Source organism: Lithobates pipiens, unplaced genomic scaffold, assembly GCF_037356315.1.
Source record: "Lithobates pipiens isolate NorthernLeopardFrog02 unplaced genomic scaffold, aLitPip1_a1.2 Scaffold_18, whole genome shotgun sequence".
Classification (NCBI taxonomy): domain Eukaryota; kingdom Metazoa; phylum Chordata; class Amphibia; order Anura; family Ranidae; genus Lithobates; species Lithobates pipiens.
In genome coordinates, this window is record NW_027507758.1 from 578,863,890 (window position 1) to 578,882,311 (window position 18,422).

At 43.8% G+C, this 18,422-nt stretch overlaps 21 non-coding genes across 21 annotated transcripts; all 21 read right to left on the reverse strand.

The window, feature by feature from the left end:
• Positions 1–121: 121 nt before the first annotated feature.
• Positions 122–193, reverse strand: TRNAQ-UUG (transfer RNA glutamine (anticodon UUG)). The gene has a single exon. It is a non-coding gene; the product is annotated as a tRNA-Gln (tRNA).
• Positions 194–2,973: 2,780 nt separating this feature from the next.
• On the reverse strand, positions 2,974–3,045 carry TRNAQ-UUG (transfer RNA glutamine (anticodon UUG)). Its single transcript has one exon. It is a non-coding gene; the product is annotated as a tRNA-Gln (tRNA).
• Positions 3,046–3,947: 902 nt separating this feature from the next.
• Positions 3,948–4,019, reverse strand: TRNAQ-UUG (transfer RNA glutamine (anticodon UUG)). The gene has a single exon. It is a non-coding gene; the product is annotated as a tRNA-Gln (tRNA).
• A 380-nt stretch (positions 4,020–4,399) lies between these two features.
• On the reverse strand, positions 4,400–4,471 carry TRNAQ-UUG (transfer RNA glutamine (anticodon UUG)). Its single transcript has one exon. It is a non-coding gene; the product is annotated as a tRNA-Gln (tRNA).
• A 902-nt stretch (positions 4,472–5,373) lies between these two features.
• On the reverse strand, positions 5,374–5,445 carry TRNAQ-UUG (transfer RNA glutamine (anticodon UUG)). The gene has a single exon. It is a non-coding gene; the product is annotated as a tRNA-Gln (tRNA).
• Positions 5,446–5,825: 380 nt separating this feature from the next.
• Positions 5,826–5,897, reverse strand: TRNAQ-UUG (transfer RNA glutamine (anticodon UUG)). The gene has a single exon. It is a non-coding gene; the product is annotated as a tRNA-Gln (tRNA).
• A 1,353-nt stretch (positions 5,898–7,250) lies between these two features.
• TRNAQ-UUG (transfer RNA glutamine (anticodon UUG)) lies at positions 7,251–7,322 on the reverse strand. Its single transcript has one exon. It is a non-coding gene; the product is annotated as a tRNA-Gln (tRNA).
• A 902-nt stretch (positions 7,323–8,224) lies between these two features.
• On the reverse strand, positions 8,225–8,296 carry TRNAQ-UUG (transfer RNA glutamine (anticodon UUG)). The gene has a single exon. It is a non-coding gene; the product is annotated as a tRNA-Gln (tRNA).
• Positions 8,297–8,676: 380 nt separating this feature from the next.
• Positions 8,677–8,748, reverse strand: TRNAQ-UUG (transfer RNA glutamine (anticodon UUG)). Its single transcript has one exon. It is a non-coding gene; the product is annotated as a tRNA-Gln (tRNA).
• A 902-nt stretch (positions 8,749–9,650) lies between these two features.
• Positions 9,651–9,722, reverse strand: TRNAQ-UUG (transfer RNA glutamine (anticodon UUG)). The gene has a single exon. It is a non-coding gene; the product is annotated as a tRNA-Gln (tRNA).
• A 380-nt stretch (positions 9,723–10,102) lies between these two features.
• TRNAQ-UUG (transfer RNA glutamine (anticodon UUG)) lies at positions 10,103–10,174 on the reverse strand. The gene has a single exon. It is a non-coding gene; the product is annotated as a tRNA-Gln (tRNA).
• A 902-nt stretch (positions 10,175–11,076) lies between these two features.
• Positions 11,077–11,148, reverse strand: TRNAQ-UUG (transfer RNA glutamine (anticodon UUG)). The gene has a single exon. It is a non-coding gene; the product is annotated as a tRNA-Gln (tRNA).
• A 903-nt stretch (positions 11,149–12,051) lies between these two features.
• Positions 12,052–12,123, reverse strand: TRNAQ-UUG (transfer RNA glutamine (anticodon UUG)). The gene has a single exon. It is a non-coding gene; the product is annotated as a tRNA-Gln (tRNA).
• A 380-nt stretch (positions 12,124–12,503) lies between these two features.
• TRNAQ-UUG (transfer RNA glutamine (anticodon UUG)) lies at positions 12,504–12,575 on the reverse strand. The gene has a single exon. It is a non-coding gene; the product is annotated as a tRNA-Gln (tRNA).
• Positions 12,576–13,477: 902 nt separating this feature from the next.
• Positions 13,478–13,549, reverse strand: TRNAQ-UUG (transfer RNA glutamine (anticodon UUG)). The gene has a single exon. It is a non-coding gene; the product is annotated as a tRNA-Gln (tRNA).
• Positions 13,550–13,929: 380 nt separating this feature from the next.
• TRNAQ-UUG (transfer RNA glutamine (anticodon UUG)) lies at positions 13,930–14,001 on the reverse strand. The gene has a single exon. It is a non-coding gene; the product is annotated as a tRNA-Gln (tRNA).
• Positions 14,002–14,903: 902 nt separating this feature from the next.
• TRNAQ-UUG (transfer RNA glutamine (anticodon UUG)) lies at positions 14,904–14,975 on the reverse strand. The gene has a single exon. It is a non-coding gene; the product is annotated as a tRNA-Gln (tRNA).
• A 380-nt stretch (positions 14,976–15,355) lies between these two features.
• Positions 15,356–15,427, reverse strand: TRNAQ-UUG (transfer RNA glutamine (anticodon UUG)). The gene has a single exon. It is a non-coding gene; the product is annotated as a tRNA-Gln (tRNA).
• Positions 15,428–16,329: 902 nt separating this feature from the next.
• On the reverse strand, positions 16,330–16,401 carry TRNAQ-UUG (transfer RNA glutamine (anticodon UUG)). Its single transcript has one exon. It is a non-coding gene; the product is annotated as a tRNA-Gln (tRNA).
• Positions 16,402–17,304: 903 nt separating this feature from the next.
• On the reverse strand, positions 17,305–17,376 carry TRNAQ-UUG (transfer RNA glutamine (anticodon UUG)). The gene has a single exon. It is a non-coding gene; the product is annotated as a tRNA-Gln (tRNA).
• Positions 17,377–17,756: 380 nt separating this feature from the next.
• Positions 17,757–17,828, reverse strand: TRNAQ-UUG (transfer RNA glutamine (anticodon UUG)). Its single transcript has one exon. It is a non-coding gene; the product is annotated as a tRNA-Gln (tRNA).
• Positions 17,829–18,422: the final 594 nt, after the last annotated feature.

The window sequence follows — 18,422 nt, forward strand, 5'->3', positions numbered from 1 at the left end:
GGCTACGCTCACTATTTTCACAACCAGCCACGTTAGCAACAACTTCTGCTGTCACTGGCCTTTGTGGCCGTAAGAAACAAATTGAAATTCCAAGATGAAATCTGCAATGATACTCTGATGAAGGTTCCACCGAGATTTGATCTCGGATCACTGGATTCAAAGTCCAGAGTGCTAACCATTACACCATGGAACCCTTGGGCATGCTCAACTGCTCTCTATTTTGCTGTATACATATGTCCGTAGGTTAAGCCCCCTATCCCTTTAACTCCATTAAAATTGAATCTTAAAAGAACTTAACCTGAGACCAACTCCAGAACATGTTGCATACCAGGGGGAGAGAAAAGGTCAAAAAGACCTCTCCAAGGCAAAACTAATGTATCTGCTGCAAGTTTGCCTGGTGGTGGGCTTTAGGAGAGAACAAATGATCTGTGATTAGCACACTGGGCTCGCTGGCCTACGCCTTTCAAAACTGCTGGCCCGCAGATGTATTCTTTGCAGGACAAGAGTTCAGGAACTGTTTATGATGGAGGAGGTCTAGAGATGGTGCAAGCATAATTGGAGTTTCTGGAGTGAGTAATGGGAGAACAGGAAATCAAGGCCTTTGGGGCCAAAATGGGATGCTGGCAATCACTGTGGAAGAGTAGAGATGAGGCCTGTTGAGAACTTTGAAGATGCAAGAAACTGGGAGAAATAGATACACCAGTGTTAAATTCCACAGGTGGCGTGAAGCATCCATATCCTCTGAACTTGAAAACTTGTCTTTGGACAGAAAACTTTGACAAAGATGGAGTTGAGAGGAATGGCTAGAAGATGAATTTCCCTAATTGTCATGTTTTGCTAAATCTGAGCAAAAAAGACAACTTAGCTTCTTCCTCCTGTTCCTGGTAAAAGTACTTAGGGTTGCAGATATTCTTTTTAAATACAGCTCTCTGTGTCATCAGTATGCTTTGGCAATTGGCTGGACCTGGGCAGCTGGCTACGCTCACAATTTTCACAACTAGCCACATTAGCAACAACTTCTGCTGTCATTGGCCTTTGTAGCCGTAAGACACAAATTGAAATTCCAAGATGAAATCTGCAATGAGCCTCTAAAGAAGGTCCCACCGAGATTCGAACTCGGATCGCTGGATTCAAAGTCCAGAGTGCTAACCATTACACCAAGGAACCCTTGGGGCATGCTCAACTGCTCTCTATTTTGCTGGATACATATGTCCGTAGGTTAAGCCCCCTATCCCTTTAACTCCATTACATTTGAATCTTAAAAGAACTTAACCTGAGACCAACTCCAGAACATGTTGCATACCAGGGGGAGAGAAAAGGTCAAAAAGACCTCTCCAAGTCAAAACTAATGTATCTGCTGCAGGTTTGCCTGGTAGTGGCCTTTAGGAGATAACAAATGATCTGTGATTAGCACATCTGGGTGGCTGGCTACGCTCACTATTTTCACAACCAGCCACGTTAGCAACAACTTCTGCTGTCACTGGCCTTTGTGGCCGTAAGAAACAAATTGAAATTCCAAGATGAAATCTGCAATGAGACTCTGATGAAGGTTCCACCAAGATTTGATCTCGGATCACTGGATTCAAAGTCCAGAGTGCTAACCATTACACCATGGAACCCTTGGGCATGCTCCACTGCTCTCTATTTTGCTGTATACAGATGTCCGTAGGTTAAGCCCCCTATCCCTTTAACTCCATTAAAATTGAATCTTAAAAGAACTTAACCTGAGACCAACTCCAGAACATGTTGCATACCAGGGGGAGAGAAAAGGTCAAAAAGACCTCTCCAAGGCAAAACTAATGTATCTGCTGCAAGTTTGCCTGGTGGTGGGCTTTAGGAGAGAACAAATGATCTGTGATTAGCACACTGGGCTCGCTGGCCTACGCCTTTCAAAACTGCTGGCCCGCAGATGTATTCTTTGCAGGACAAGAGTTCAGGAACTGTTTATGATGGAGGAGGTCTAGAGATGGTGCAAGCATAATTGGAGTTTCTGGAGTGAGTAATGGGAGAACAGGAAATCAAGGCCTTTGGGGCCAAAATGGGATGCTGGCAATCACTGTGGAAGAGTAGAGATGAGGCCTGTTGAGAACTTTGAAGATGCAAGAAACTGGGAGAAATAGATACACCAGTGTTAAATTCCACAGGTGGCGTGAAGCATCCATATCCTCTGAACTTGAAAACTTGTCTTTGGACAGAAAACTTTGACAAAGATGGAGTTGAGAGGAATGGCTAGAAGATGAATTTCCCTAATTGTCATGTTTTGCTAAATCTGAGCAAAAAAGACAACTTAGCTTCTTCCTCCTGTTCCTGGTAAAAGTACTTAGGGTTGCAGATATTCTTTTTAAATACAGCTCTCTGTGTCATCAGTATGCTTTGGCAATTTGCTGGACCTGGGCAGCTGGCTACGCTCACAATTTTCACAACTAGCCACATTAGCAACAACTTCTGCTGTCATTGGCCTTTGTAGCCGTAAGACACAAATTGAAATTCCAAGATGAAATCTGCAATGAGCCTCTAAAGAAGGTCCCACCGAGATTCGAACTCGGATCGCTGGATTCAAAGTCCAGAGTGCTAACCATTACACCAAGGAACCCTTGGGGCATGCTCAACTGATCTCTATTTTGCTGGATACATATGTCCGTAGGTTAAGCCCCCTATCCCTTTAACTCCATTACATTTGAATCTTAAAAGAACTTAACCTGAGACCAACTCCAGAACATGTTGCATACCAGGGGGAGAGAAAAGGTCAAAAAGACCTCTCCAAGTCAAAACTAATGTATCTGCTGCAGGTTTGCCTGGTAGTGGCCTTTAGGAGATAACAAATGATCTGTGATTAGCACATCTGGGTGGCTGGCTACGCTCACTATTTTCACAACCAGCCACGTTAGCAACAACTTCTGCTGTCACTGGCCTTTGTGGCCGTAAGAAACAAATTGAAATTCCAAGATGAAATCTGCAATGAGACTCTGATGAAGGTTCCACCGAGATTTGATCTCGGATCACTGGATTCAAAGTCCAGAGTGCTAACCATTACACCATGGAACCCTTGGGCATGCTCAACTGCTCTCTATTTTGCTGTATACATATGTCCGTAGGTTAAGCCCCCTATCCCTTTAACTCCATTAAAATTGAATCTTAAAAGAACTTAACCTGAGACCAACTCCAGAACATGTTGCATACCAGGGGGAGAGAAAAGGTCAAAAAGACCTCTCCAAGGCAAAACTAATGTATCTGCTGCAAGTTTGCCTGGTGGTGGGCTTTAGGAGAGAACAAATGATCTGTGATTAGCACACTGGGCTCGCTGGCCTACGCCTTTCAAAACTGCTGGCCCGCAGATGTATTCTTTGCAGGACAAGAGTTCAGGAACTGTTTATGATGGAGGAGGTCTAGAGATGGTGCAAGCATAATTGGAGTTTCTGGAGTGAGTAATGGGAGAACAGGAAATCAAGGCCTTTGGGGCCAAAATGGGATGCTGGCAATCACTGTGGAAGAGTAGAGATGAGGCCTGTTGAGAACTTTGAAGATGCAAGAAACTGGGAGAAATAGATACACCAGTGTTAAATTCCACAGGTGGCGTGAAGCATCCATATCCTCTGAACTTGAAAACTTGTCTTTGGACAGAAAACTTTGACAAAGATGGAGTTGAGAGGAATGGCTAGAAGATGAATTTCCCTAATTGTCATGTTTTGCTAAATCTGAGCAAAAAAGACAACTTAGCTTCTTCCTCCTGTTCCTGGTAAAAGTACTTAGGGTTGCAGATATTCTTTTTAAATACAGCTCTCTGTGTCATCAGTATGCTTTGGCAATTGGCTGGACCTGGGCAGCTGGCTACGCTCACAATTTTCACAACTAGCCACATTAGCAACAACTTCTGCTGTCATTGGCCTTTGTAGCCGTAAGACACAAATTGAAATTCCAAGATGAAATCTGCAATGAGCCTCTAAAGAAGGTCCCACCGAGATTCGAACTCGGATCGCTGGATTCAAAGTCCAGAGTGCTAACCATTACACCATGGAACCCTTGGGGCATGCTCAACTGCTCTCTATTTTGCTGGATACATATGTCCGTAGGTTAAGCCCCCTATCCCTTTAACTCCATTACATTTGAATCTTAAAAGAACTTAACCTGAGACCAACTCCAGAACATGTTGCATACCAGGGGGAGAGAAAAGGTCAAAAAGACCTCTCCAAGTCAAAACTAATGTATCTGCTGCAGGTTTGCCTGGTAGTGGCCTTTAGGAGATAACAAATGATCTGTGATTAGCACATCTGGGTGGCTGGCTACGCTCACTATTTTCACAACCAGCCACGTTAGCAACAACTTCTGCTGTCACTGGCCTTTGTGGCCGTAAGAAACAAATTGAAATTCCAAGATGAAATCTGCAATGAGACTCTGATGAAGGTTCCACCGAGATTTGATCTCGGATCACTGGATTCAAAGTCCAGAGTGCTAACCATTACACCATGGAACCCTTGGGCATGCTCAACTGCTCTCTATTTTGCTGTATACATATGTCCTTAGGTTAAGCCCCCTATCCCTTTAACTCCATTAAAATTGAATCTTAAAAGAACTTAACCTGAGACCAACTCCAGAACATGTTGCATACCAGGGGGAGAGAAAAGGTCAAAAAGACCTCTCCAAGGCAAAACTAATGTATCTGCTGCAAGTTTGCCTGGTGGTGGGCTTTAGGAGAGAACAAATGATCTGTGATTAGCACACTGGGCTCGCTGGCCTACGCCTTTCAAAACTGCTGGCCCGCAGATGTATTCTTTGCAGGACAAGAGTTCAGAAACTGTTTATGATGGAGGAGGTCTAGAGATGGTGCAAGCATAATTGGAGTTTCTGGAGTGAGTAATGGGAGAACAGGAAATCAAGGCCTTTGGGGCCAAAATGGGATGCTGGCAATCACTGTGGAAGAGTAGAGATGAGGCCTGTTGAGAACTTTGAAGATGCAAGAAACTGGGAGAAATAGATACACCAGTGTTAAATTCCACAGGTGGCGTGAAGCATCCATATCCTCTGAACTTGAAAACTTGTCTTTGAACAGAAAACTTTGACAAAGATGGAGTTGAGAGGAATGGCTAGAAGATGAATTTCCCTAATTGTCATGTTTTGCTAAATCTGAGCAAAAAAGACAATTTAGCTTCTTCCTCCTGTTCCTGGTAAAAGTACTTAGGGTTGCAGATATTCTTTTTAAATACAGCTCTCTGTGTCATCAGTATGCTTTGGCAATTGGCTGGACCTGGGCAGCTGGCTACGCTCACAATTTTCACAACTAGCCACATTAGCAACAACTTCTGCTGTCATTGGCCTTTGTAGCCGTAAGACACAAATTGAAATTCCAAGATGAAATCTGCAATGAGCCTCTAAAGAAGGTCCCACCGAGATTCGAACTCGGATCGCTGGATTCAAAGTCCAGAGTGCTAACCATTACACCATGGAACCCTTGGGGCATGCTCAACTGCTCTCTATTTTGCTGGATACATATGTCCGTAGGTTAAGCCCCCTATCCCTTTAACTCCATTACATTTGAATCTTAAAAGAACTTAACCTGAGACCAACTCCAGAACATGTTGCATACCAGGGGGAGAGAAAAGGTCAAAAAGACCTCTCCAAGTCAAAACTAATGTATCTGCTGCAGGTTTGCCTGGTAGTGGCCTTTAGGAGATAACAAATGATCTGTGATTAGCACATCTGGGTGGCTGGCTACGCTCACTATTTTCACAACCAGCCACGTTAGCAACAACTTCTGCTGTCACTGGCCTTTGTGGCCGTAAGAAACAAATTGAAATTCCAAGATGAAATCTGCAATGAGACTCTGATGAAGGTTCCACCGAGATTTGATCTCGGATCACTGGATTCAAAGTCCAGAGTGCTAACCATTACACCATGGAACCCTTGGGCATGCTCAACTGCTCTCTATTTTGCTGTATACAGATGTCCGTAGGTTAAGCCCCCTATCCCTTTAACTCCATTAAAATTGAATCTTAAAAGAACTTAACCTGAGACCAACTCCAGAACATGTTGCATACCAGGGGGAGAGAAAAGGTCAAAAAGACCTCTCCAAGGCAAAACTAATGTATCTGCTGCAAGTTTGCCTGGTGGTGGGCTTTAGGAGAGAACAAATGATCTGTGATTAGCACACTGGGCTCGCTGGCCTACGCCTTTCAAAACTGCTGGCCCGCAGATGTATTCTTTGCAGGACAAGAGTTCAGAAACTGTTTATGATGGAGGAGGTCTAGAGATGGTGCAAGCATAATTGGAGTTTCTGGAGTGAGTAATGGGAGAACAGGAAATCAAGGCCTTTGGGGCCAAAATGGGATGCTGGCAATCACTGTGGAAGAGTAGAGATGAGGCCTGTTGAGAACTTTGAAGATGCAAGAAACTGGGAGAAATAGATACACCAGTGTTAAATTCCACAGGTGGCATGAAGCATCCATATCCTCTGAACTTGAAAACTTGTCTTTGGACAGAAAACTTTGAAAAGATGGAGTTGAGAGGAATGGCTAGAAGATGAATTTCCCTAATTGTCATGTTTTGCTAAATCTGAGCAAAAAAGACAACTTAGCTTCTTCCTCCTGTTCCTGGTAAAAGTACTTAGGGTTGCAGATATTCTTTTTAAATACAGCTCTCTGTGTCATCAGTATGCTTTGGCAATTGGCTGGACCTGGGCAGCTGGCTACGCTCACAATTTTCACAACTAGCCACATTAGCAACAACTTCTGCTGTCATTGGCCTTTGTAGCCGTAAGACACAAATTGAAATTCCAAGATGAAATCTGCAATGAGCCTCTAAAGAAGGTCCCACCGAGATTCGAACTCGGATCGCTGGATTCAAAGTCCAGAGTGCTAACCATTACACCAAGGAACCCTTGGGGCATGCTCAACTGCTCTCTATTTTGCTGGATACATATGTCCGTAGGTTAAGCCCCCTATCCCTTTAACTCCATTACATTTGAATCTTAAAAGAACTTAACCTGAGACCAACTCCAGAACATGTTGCATACCAGGGGGAGAGAAAAGGTCAAAAAGACCTCTCCAAGTCAAAACTAATGTATCTGCTGCAGGTTTGCCTGGTAGTGGCCTTTAGGAGATAACAAATGATCTGTGATTAGCACATCTGGGTGGCTGGCTACGCTCACTATTTTCACAACCAGCCACGTTAGCAACAACTTCTGCTGTCACTGGCCTTTGTGGCCGTAAGAAACAAATTGAAATTCCAAGATGAAATCTGCAATGAGACTCTGATGAAGGTTCCACCGAGATTTGATCTCGGATCACTGGATTCAAAGTCCAGAGTGCTAACCATTACACCATGGAACCCTTGGGCATGCTCAACTGCTCTCTATTTTGCTGTATACATATGTCCGTAGGTTAAGCCCCCTATCCCTTTAACTCCATTAAAATTGAATCTTAAAAGAACTTAACCTGAGACCAACTCCAGAACATGTTGCATACCAGGGGGAGAGAAAAGGTCAAAAAGACCTCTCCAAGGCAAAACTAATGTATCTGCTGCAAGTTTGCCTGGTGGTGGGCTTTAGGAGAGAACAAATGATCTGTGATTAGCACACTGGGCTCGCTGGCCTACGCCTTTCAAAACTGCTGGCCCGCAGATGTATTCTTTGCAGGACAAGAGTTCAGGAACTGTTTATGATGGAGGAGGTCTAGAGATGGTGCAAGCATAATTGGAGTTTCTGGAGTGAGTAATGGGAGAACAGGAAATCAAGGCCTTTGGGGCCAAAATGGGATGCTGGCAATCACTGTGGAAGAGTAGAGATGAGGCCTGTTGAGAACTTTGAAGATGCAAGAAACTGGGAGAAATAGATACACCAGTGTTAAATTCCACAGGTGGCGTGAAGCATCCATATCCTCTGAACTTGAAAACTTGTCTTTGGACAGAAAACTTTGACAAAGATGGAGTTGAGAGGAATGGCTAGAAGATGAATTTCCCTAATTGTCATGTTTTGCTAAATCTGAGCAAAAAAGACAACTTAGCTTCTTCCTCCTGTTCCTGGTAAAAGTACTTAGGGTTGCAGATATTCTTTTTAAATACAGCTCTCTGTGTCATCAGTATGCTTTGGCAATTGGCTGGACCTGGGCAGCTGGCTACGCTCACAATTTTCACAACTAGCCACATTAGCAACAACTTCTGCTGTCATTGGCCTTTGTAGCCGTAAGACACAAATTGAAATTCCAAGATGAAATCTGCAATGAGCCTCTAAAGAAGGTCCCACCGAGATTCGAACTCGGATCGCTGGATTCAAAGTCCAGAGTGCTAACCATTACACCATGGAACCCTTGGGGCATGCTCAACTGCTCTCTATTTTGCTGGATACATATGTCCGTAGGTTAAGCCCCCTATCCCTTTAACTCCATTACATTTGAATCTTAAAAGAACTTAACCTGAGACCAACTCCAGAACATGTTGCATACCAGGGGGAGAGAAAAGGTCAAAAAGACCTCTCCAAGTCAAAACTAATGTATCTGCTGCAGGTTTGCCTGGTAGTGGCCTTTAGGAGATAACAAATGATCTGTGATTAGCACATCTGGGTGGCTGGCTACGCTCACTATTTTCACAACCAGCCACGTTAGCAACAACTTCTGCTGTCACTGGCCTTTGTGGTCGTAAGAAACAAATTGAAATTCCAAGATGAAATCTGCAATGAGACTCTGATGAAGGTTCCACCGAGATTTGATCTCGGATCACTGGATTCAAAGTCCAGAGTGCTAACCATTACACCATGGAACCCTTGGGCATGCTCAACTGCTCTCTATTTTGCTGTATACATATGTCCTTAGGTTAAGCCCCCTATCCCTTTAACTCCATTAAAATTGAATCTTAAAAGAACTTAACCTGAGACCAACTCCAGAACATGTTGCATACCAGGGGGAGAGAAAAGGTCAAAAAGACCTCTCCAAGGCAAAACTAATGTATCTGCTGCAAGTTTGCCTGGTGGTGGGCTTTAGGAGAGAACAAATGATCTGTGATTAGCACACTGGGCTCGCTGGCCTACGCCTTTCAAAACTGCTGGCCCGCAGATGTATTCTTTGCAGGGCAAGAGTTCAGAAACTGTTTATGATGGAGGAGGTCTAGAGATGGTGCAAGCATAATTGGAGTTTCTGGAGTGAGTAATGGGAGAACAGGAAATCAAGGCCTTTGGGGCCAAAATGGGATGCTGGCAATCACTGTGGAAGAGTAGAGATGAGGCCTGTTGAGAACTTTGAAGATGCAAGAAACTGGGAGAAATAGATACACCAGTGTTAAATTCCACAGGTGGCGTGAAGCATCCATATCCTCTGAACTTGAAAACTTGTCTTTGAACAGAAAACTTTGACAAAGATGGAGTTGAGAGGAATGGCTAGAAGATGAATTTCCCTAATTGTCATGTTTTGCTAAATCTGAGCAAAAAAGACAACTTAGCTTCTTCCTCCTGTTCCTGGTAAAAGTACTTAGGGTTGCAGATATTCTTTTTAAATACAGCTCTCTGTGTCATCAGTATGCTTTGGCAATTGGCTGGACCTGGGCAGCTGGCTACGCTCACAATTTTCACAACTAGCCACATTAGCAACAACTTCTGCTGTCATTGGCCTTTGTAGCCGTAAGACACAAATTGAAATTCCAAGATGAAATCTGCAATGAGCCTCTAAAGAAGGTCCCACCGAGATTCGAACTCGGATCGCTGGATTCAAAGTCCAGAGTGCTAACCATTACACCATGGAACCCTTGGGGCATGCTCAACTGCTCTCTATTTTGCTGGATACATATGTCCGTAGGTTAAGCCCCCTATCCCTTTAACTCCATTACATTTGAATCTTAAAAGAACTTAACCTGAGACCAACTCCAGAACATGTTGCATACCAGGGGGAGAGAAAAGGTCAAAAAGACCTCTCCAAGTCAAAACTAATGTATCTGCTGCAGGTTTGCCTGGTAGTGGCCTTTAGGAGATAACAAATGATCTGTGATTAGCACATCTGGGTGGCTGGCTACGCTCACTATTTTCACAACCAGCCACGTTAGCAACAACTTCTGCTGTCACTGGCCTTTGTGGCCGTAAGAAACAAATTGAAATTCCAAGATGAAATCTGCAATGAGACTCTGATGAAGGTTCCACCGAGATTTGATCTCGGATCACTGGATTCAAAGTCCAGAGTGCTAACCATTACACCATGGAACCCTTGGGCATGCTCAACTGCTCTCTATTTTGCTGTATACATATGTCCTTAGGTTAAGCCCCCTATCCCTTTAACTCCATTAAAATTGAATCTTAAAAGAACTTAACCTGAGACCAACTCCAGAACATGTTGCATACCAGGGGGAGAGAAAAGGTCAAAAAGACCTCTCCAAGGCAAAACTAATGTATCTGCTGCAAGTTTGCCTGGTGGTGGGCTTTAGGAGAGAACAAATGATCTGTGATTAGCACACTGGGCTCGCTGGCCTACGCCTTTCAAAACTGCTGGCCCGCAGATGTATTCTTTGCAGGACAAGAGTTCAGAAACTGTTTATGATGGAGGAGGTCTAGAGATGGTGCAAGCATAATTGGAGTTTCTGGAGTGAGTAATGGGAGAACAGGAAATCAAGGCCTTTGGGGCCAAAATGGGATGCTGGCAATCACTGTGGAAGAGTAGAGATGAGGCCTGTTGAGAACTTTGAAGATGCAAGAAACTGGGAGAAATAGATACACCAGTGTTAAATTCCACAGGTGGTGTGAAGCATCCATATCCTCTGAACTTGAAAACTTGTCTTTGGACAGAAAACTTTGACAAAGATGGAGTTGAGAGGAATGGCTAGAAGATGAATTTCCCTAATTGTCATGTTTTGCTAAATCTGAGCAAAAAAGACAACTTAGCTTCTTCCTCCTGTTCCTGGTAAAAGTACTTAGGGTTGCAGATATTCTTTTTAAATACAGCTCTCTGTGTCATCAGTATGCTTTGGCAATTGGCTGGACCTGGGCAGCTGGCTACGCTCACAATTTTCACAACTAGCCACATTAGCAACAACTTCTGCTGTCATTGGCCTTTGTAGCCGTAAGACACAAATTGAAATTCCAAGATGAAATCTGCAATGAGCCTCTAAAGAAGGTCCCACCGAGATTCGAACTCGGATCGCTGGATTCAAAGTCCAGAGTGCTAACCATTACACCATGGAACCCTTGGGGCATGCTCAACTGCTCTCTATTTTGCTGGATACATATGTCCGTAGGTTAAGCCCCCTATCCCTTTAACTCCATTACATTTGAATCTTAAAAGAACTTAACCTGAGACCAACTCCAGAACATGTTGCATACCAGGGGGAGAGAAAAGGTCAAAAAGACCTCTCCAAGTCAAAACTAATGTATCTGCTGCAGGTTTGCCTGGTAGTGGCCTTTAGGAGATAACAAATGATCTGTGATTAGCACACTGGGCTCGCTGGCCTACGCCTTTCAAAACTGCTGGCCCGCAGATGTATTCTTTGCAGGACAAGAGTTCAGGAACTGTTTATGATGGAGGAGGTCTAGAGATGGTGCAAGCATAATTGGAGTTTCTGGAGTGAGTAATGGGAGAACAGGAAATCAAGGCCTTTGGGGCCAAAATGGGATGCTGGCAATCACTGTGGAAGAGTAGAGATGAGGCCTGTTGAGAACTTTGAAGATGCAAGAAACTGGGAGAAATAGATACACCAGTGTTAAATTCCACAGGTGGCGTGAAGCATCCATATCCTCTGAACTTGAAAACTTGTCTTTGGACAGAAAACTTTGACAAAGATGGAGTTGAGAGGAATGGCTAGAAGATGAATTTCCCTAATTGTCATGTTTTGCTAAATCTGAGCAAAAAAGACAACTTAGCTTCTTCCTCCTGTTCCTGGTAAAAGTACTTAGGGTTGCAGATATTCTTTTTAAATACAGCTCTCTGTGTCATCAGTATGCTTTGGCAATTGGCTGGACCTGGGCAGCTGGCTACGCTCACAATTTTCACAACTAGCCACATTAGCAACAACTTCTGCTGTCATTGGCCTTTGTAGCCGTAAGACACAAATTGAAATTCCAAGATGAAATCTGCAATGAGCCTCTAAAGAAGGTCCCACCGAGATTCAAACTCGGATCGCTGGATTCAAAGTCCAGAGTGCTAACCATTACACCATGGAACCCTTGGGGCATGCTCAACTGCTCTCTATTTTGCTGGATACATATGTCCGTAGGTTAAGCCCCCTATCCCTTTAACTCCATTACATTTGAATCTTAAAAGAACTTAACCTGAGACCAACTCCAGAACATGTTGCATACCAGGGGGAGAGAAAAGGTCAAAAAGACCTCTCCAAGTCAAAACTAATGTATCTGCTGCAGGTTTGCCTGGTAGTGGCCTTTAGGAGATAACAAATGATCTGTGATTAGCACATCTGGGTGGCTGGCTACGCTCACTATTTTCACAACCAGCCACGTTAGCAACAACTTCTGCTGTCACTGGCCTTTGTGGCCGTAAGAAACAAATTGAAATTCCAAGATGAAATCTGCAATGAGACTCTGATGAAGGTTCCACCGAGATTTGATCTCGGATCACTGGATTCAAAGTCCAGAGTGCTAACCATTACACCATGGAACCCTTGGGCATGCTCAACTGCTCTCTATTTTGCTGTATACATATGTCCGTAGGTTAAGCCCCCTATCCCTTTAACTCCATTAAAATTGAATCTTAAAAGAACTTAACCTGAGACCAACTCCAGAACATGTTGCATACCAGGGGGAGAGAAAAGGTCAAAAAGACCTCTCCAAGGCAAAACTAATGTATCTGCTGCAAGTTTGCCTGGTGGTGGGCTTTAGGAGAGAACAAATGATCTGTGATTAGCACACTGGGCTCGCTGGCCTACGCCTTTCAAAACTGCTGGCCCGCAGATGTATTCTTTGCAGGACAAGAGTTCAGAAACTGTTTATGATGGAGGAGGTCTAGAGATGGTGCAAGCATAATTGGAGTTTCTGGAGTGAGTAATGGGAGAACAGGAAATCAAGGCCTTTGGGGCCAAAATGGGATGCTGGCAATCACTGTGGAAGAGTAGAGATGAGGCCTGTTGAGAACTTTGAAGATGCAAGAAACTGGGAGAAATAGATACACCAGTGTTAAATTCCACAGGTGGCGTGAAGCATCCATATCCTCTGAACTTGAAAACTTGTCTTTGAACAGAAAACTTTGACAAAGATGGAGTTGAGAGGAATGGCTAGAAGATGAATTTCCCTAATTGTCATGTTTTGCTAAATCTGAGCAAAAAAGACAACTTAGCTTCTTCCTCCTGTTCCTGGTAAAAGTACTTAGGGTTGCAGATATTCTTTTTAAATACAGCTCTCTGTGTCATCAGTATGCTTTGGCAATTGGCTGGACCTGGGCAGCTGGCTACGCTCACAATTTTCACAACTAGCCACATTAGCAACAACTTCTGCTGTCATTGGCCTTTGTAGCCGTAAGACACAAATTGAAATTCCAAGATGAAATCTGCAATGAGCCTCTAAAGAAGGTCCCACCGAGATTCAAACTCGGATCGCTGGATTCAAAGTCCAGAGTGCTAACCATTACACCATGGAACCCTTGGGGCATGCTCAACTGCTCTCTATTTTGCTGGATACATATGTCCGTAGGTTAAGCCCCCTATCCCTTTAACTCCATTACATTTGAATCTTAAAAGAACTTAACCTGAGACCAACTCCAGAACATGTTGCATACCAGGGGGAGAGAAAAGGTCAAAAAGACCTCTCCAAGTCAAAACTAATGTATCTGCTGCAGGTTTGCCTGGTAGTGGCCTTTAGGAGATAACAAATGATCTGTGATTAGCACATCTGGGTGGCTGGCTACGCTCACTATTTTCACAACCAGCCACGTTAGCAACAACTTCTGCTGTCACTGGCCTTTGTGGTCGTAAGAAACAAATTGAAATTCCAAGATGAAATCTGCAATGAGACTCTGATGAAGGTTCCACCGAGATTTGATCTCGGATCACTGGATTCAAAGTCCAGAGTGCTAACCATTACACCATGGAACCCTTGGGCATGCTCAACTGCTCTCTATTTTGCTGTATACATATGTCCTTAGGTTAAGCCCCCTATCCCTTTAACTCCATTAAAATTGAATCTTAAAAGAACTTAACCTGAGACCAACTCCAGAACATGTTGCATACCAGGGGGAGAGAAAAGGTCAAAAAGACCTCTCCAAGGCAAAACTAATGTATCTGCTGCAAGTTTGCCTGGTGGTGGGCTTTAGGAGAGAACAAATGATCTGTGATTAGCACACTGGGCTCGCTGGCCTACGCCTTTCAAAACTGCTGGCCCGCAGATGTATTCTTTGCAGGACAAGAGTTCAGAAACTGTTTATGATGGAGGAGGTCTAGAGATGGTGCAAGCATAATTGGAGTTTCTGGAGTGAGTAATGGGAGAACAGGAAATCAAGGCCTTTGGGGCCAAAATGGGATGCTGGCAATCACTGTGGAAGAGTAGAGATGAGGCCTGTTGAGAACTTTGAAGATGCAAGAAACTGGGAGAAATAGATACACCAGTGTTAAATTCCACAGGTGGCGTGAAGCATCCATATCCTCTGAACTTGAAAACTTGTCTTTGAACAGAAAACTTTGACAAAGATGGAGTTGAGAGGAATGGCTAGAAGATGAATTTCCCTAATTGTCATGTTTTGCTAAATCTGAGCAAAAAAGACAACTTAGCTTCTTCCTCCTGTTCCTGGTAAAAGTACTTAGGGTTGCAGATATTCTTTTTAAATACAGCTCTCTGTGTCATCAGTATGCTTTGGCAATTGGCTGGACCTGGGCAGCTGGCTACGCTCACAATTTTCACAACTAGCCACATTAGCAACAACTTCTGCTGTCATTGGCCTTTGTAGCCGTAAGACACAAATTGAAATTCCAAGATGAAATCTGCAATGAGCCTCTAAAGAAGGTCCCACCGAGATTCGAACTCGGATCGCTGGATTCAAAGTCCAGAGTGCTAACCATTACACCATGGAACCCTTGGGGCATGCTCAACTGCTCTCTATTTTGCTGGATACATATGTCCGTAGGTTAAGCCCCCTATCCCTTTAACTCCATTACATTTGAATCTTAAAAGAACTTAACCTGAGACCAACTCCAGAACATGTTGCATACCAGGGGGAGAGAAAAGGTCAAAAAGACCTCTCCAAGTCAAAACTAATGTATCTGCTGCAGGTTTGCCTGGTAGTGGCCTTTAGGAGATAACAAATGATCTGTGATTAGCACATCTGGGTGGCTGGCTACGCTCACTATTTTCACAACCAGCCACGTTAGCAACAACTTCTGCTGTCACTGGCCTTTGTGGCCGTAAGAAACAAATTGAAATTCCAAGATGAAATCTGCAATGAGACTCTGATGAAGGTTCCACCGAGATTTGATCTCGGATCACTGGATTCAAAGTCCAGAGTGCTAACCATTACACCATGGAACCCTTGGGCATGCTCAACTGCTCTCTATTTTGCTGTATACATATGTCCTTAGGTTAAGCCCCCTATCCCTTTAACTCCATTAAAATTGAATCTTAAAAGAACTTAACCTGAGACCAACTCCAGAACATGTTGCATACCAGGGGGAGAGAAAAGGTCAAAAAGACCTCTCCAAGGCAAAACTAATGTATCTGCTGCAAGTTTGCCTGGTGGTGGGCTTTAGGAGAGAACAAATGATCTGTGATTAGCACACTGGGCTCGCTGGCCTACGCCTTTCAAAACTGCTGGCCCGCAGATGTATTCTTTGCAGGACAAGAGTTCAGAAACTGTTTATGATGGAGGAGGTCTAGAGATGGTGCAAGCATAATTGGAGTTTCTGGAGTGAGTAATGGGAGAACAGGAAATCAAGGCCTTTGGGGCCAAAATGGGATGCTGGCAATCACTGTGGAAGAGTAGAGATGAGGCCTGTTGAGAACTTTGAAGATGCAAGAAACTGGGAGAAATAGATACACCAGTGTTAAATTCCACAGGTGGCGTGAAGCATCCATATCCTCTGAACTTGAAAACTTGTCTTTGGACAGAAAACTTTGACAAAGATGGAGTTGAGAGGAATGGCTAGAAGATGAATTTCCCTAATTGTCATGTTTTGCTAAATCTGAGCAAAAAAGACAACTTAGCTTCTTCCTCCTGTTCCTGGTAAAAGTACTTAGGGTTGCAGATATTCTTTTTAAATACAGCTCTCTGTGTCATCAGTATGCTTTGGCAATTGGCTGGACCTGGGCAGCTGGCTACGCTCACAATTTTCACAACTAGCCACATTAGCAACAACTTCTGCTGTCATTGGCCTTTGTAGCCGTAAGACACAAATTGAAATTCCAAGATGAAATCTGCAATGAGCCTCTAAAGAAGGTCCCACCGAGATTCGAACTCGGATCGCTGGATTCAAAGTCCAGAGTGCTAACCATTACACCATGGAACCCTTGGGGCATGCTCAACTGCTCTCTATTTTGCTGGATACATATGTCCGTAGGTTAAGCCCCCTATCCCTTTAACTCCATTACATTTGAATCTTAAAAGAACTTAACCTGAGACCAACTCCAGAACATGTTGCATACCAGGGGGAGAGAAAAGGTCAAAAAGACCTCTCCAAGTCAAAACTAATGTATCTGCTGCAGGTTTGCCTGGTAGTGGCCTTTAGGAGATAACAAATGATCTGTGATTAGCACACTGGGCTCGCTGGCCTACGCCTTTCAAAACTGCTGGCCCGCAGATGTATTCTTTGCAGGACAAGAGTTCAGGAACTGTTTATGATGGAGGAGGTCTAGAGATGGTGCAAGCATAATTGGAGTTTCTGGAGTGAGTAATGGGAGAACAGGAAATCAAGGCCTTTGGGGCCAAAATGGGATGCTGGCAATCACTGTGGAAGAGTAGAGATGAGGCCTGTTGAGAACTTTGAAGATGCAAGAAACTGGGAGAAATAGATACACCAGTGTTAAATTCCACAGGTGGCGTGAAGCATCCATATCCTCTGAACTTGAAAACTTGTCTTTGGACAGAAAACTTTGACAAAGATGGAGTTGAGAGGAATGGCTAGAAGATGAATTTCCCTAATTGTCATGTTTTGCTAAATCTGAGCAAAAAAGACAACTTAGCTTCTTCCTCCTGTTCCTGGTAAAAGTACTTAGGGTTGCAGATATTCTTTTTAAATAAAGCTCTCTGTGTCATCAGTATGCTTTGGCAATTGGCTGGACCTGGGCAGCTGGCTACGCTCACAATTTTCACAACTAGCCACATTAGCAACAACTTCTGCTGTCATTGGCCTTTGTAGCCGTAAGACACAAATTGAAATTCCAAGATGAAATCTGCAATGAGCCTCTAAAGAAGGTCCCACCGAGATTCAAACTCGGATCGCTGGATTCAAAGTCCAGAGTGCTAACCATTACACCATGGAACCCTTGGGGCATGCTCAACTGCTCTCTATTTTGCTGGATACATATGTCCGTAGGTTAAGCCCCCTATCCCTTTAACTCCATTACATTTGAATCTTAAAAGAACTTAACCTGAGACCAACTCCAGAACATGTTGCATACCAGGGGGAGAGAAAAGGTCAAAAAGACCTCTCCAAGTCAAAACTAATGTATCTGCTGCAGGTTTGCCTGGTAGTGGCCTTTAGGAGATAACAAATGATCTGTGATTAGCACATCTGGGTGGCTGGCTACGCTCACTATTTTCACAACCAGCCACGTTAGCAACAACTTCTGCTGTCACTGGCCTTTGTGGCCGTAAGAAACAAATTGAAATTCCAAGATGAAATCTGCAATGAGACTCTGATGAAGGTTCCACCGAGATTTGATCTCGGATCACTGGATTCAAAGTCCAGAGTGCTAACCATTACACCATGGAACCCTTGGGCATGCTCAACTGCTCTCTATTTTGCTGTATACATATGTCCGTAGGTTAAGCCCCCTATCCCTTTAACTCCATTAAAATTGAATCTTAAAAGAACTTAACCTGAGACCAACTCCAGAACATGTTGCATACCAGGGGGAGAGAAAAGGTCAAAAAGACCTCTCCAAGGCAAAACTAATGTATCTGCTGCAAGTTTGCCTGGTGGTGGGCTTTAGGAGAGAACAAATGATCTGTGATTAGCACACTGGGCTCGCTGGCCTACGCCTTTCAAAACTGCTGGCCCGCAGATGTATTCTTTGCAGGACAAGAGTTCAGAAACTGTTTATGATGGAGGAGGTCTAGAGATGGTGCAAGCATAATTGGAGTTTCTGGAGTGAGTAATGGGAGAACAGGAAATCAAGGCCTTTGGGGCCAAAATGGGATGCTGGCAATCACTGTGGAAGAGTAGAGATGAGGCCTGTTGAGAACTTTGAAGATGCAAGAAACTGGGAGAAATAGATACACCAGTGTTAAATTCCACAGGTGGCGTGAAGCATCCATATCCTCTGAACTTGAAAACTTGTCTTTGAACAGAAAACTTTGACAAAGATG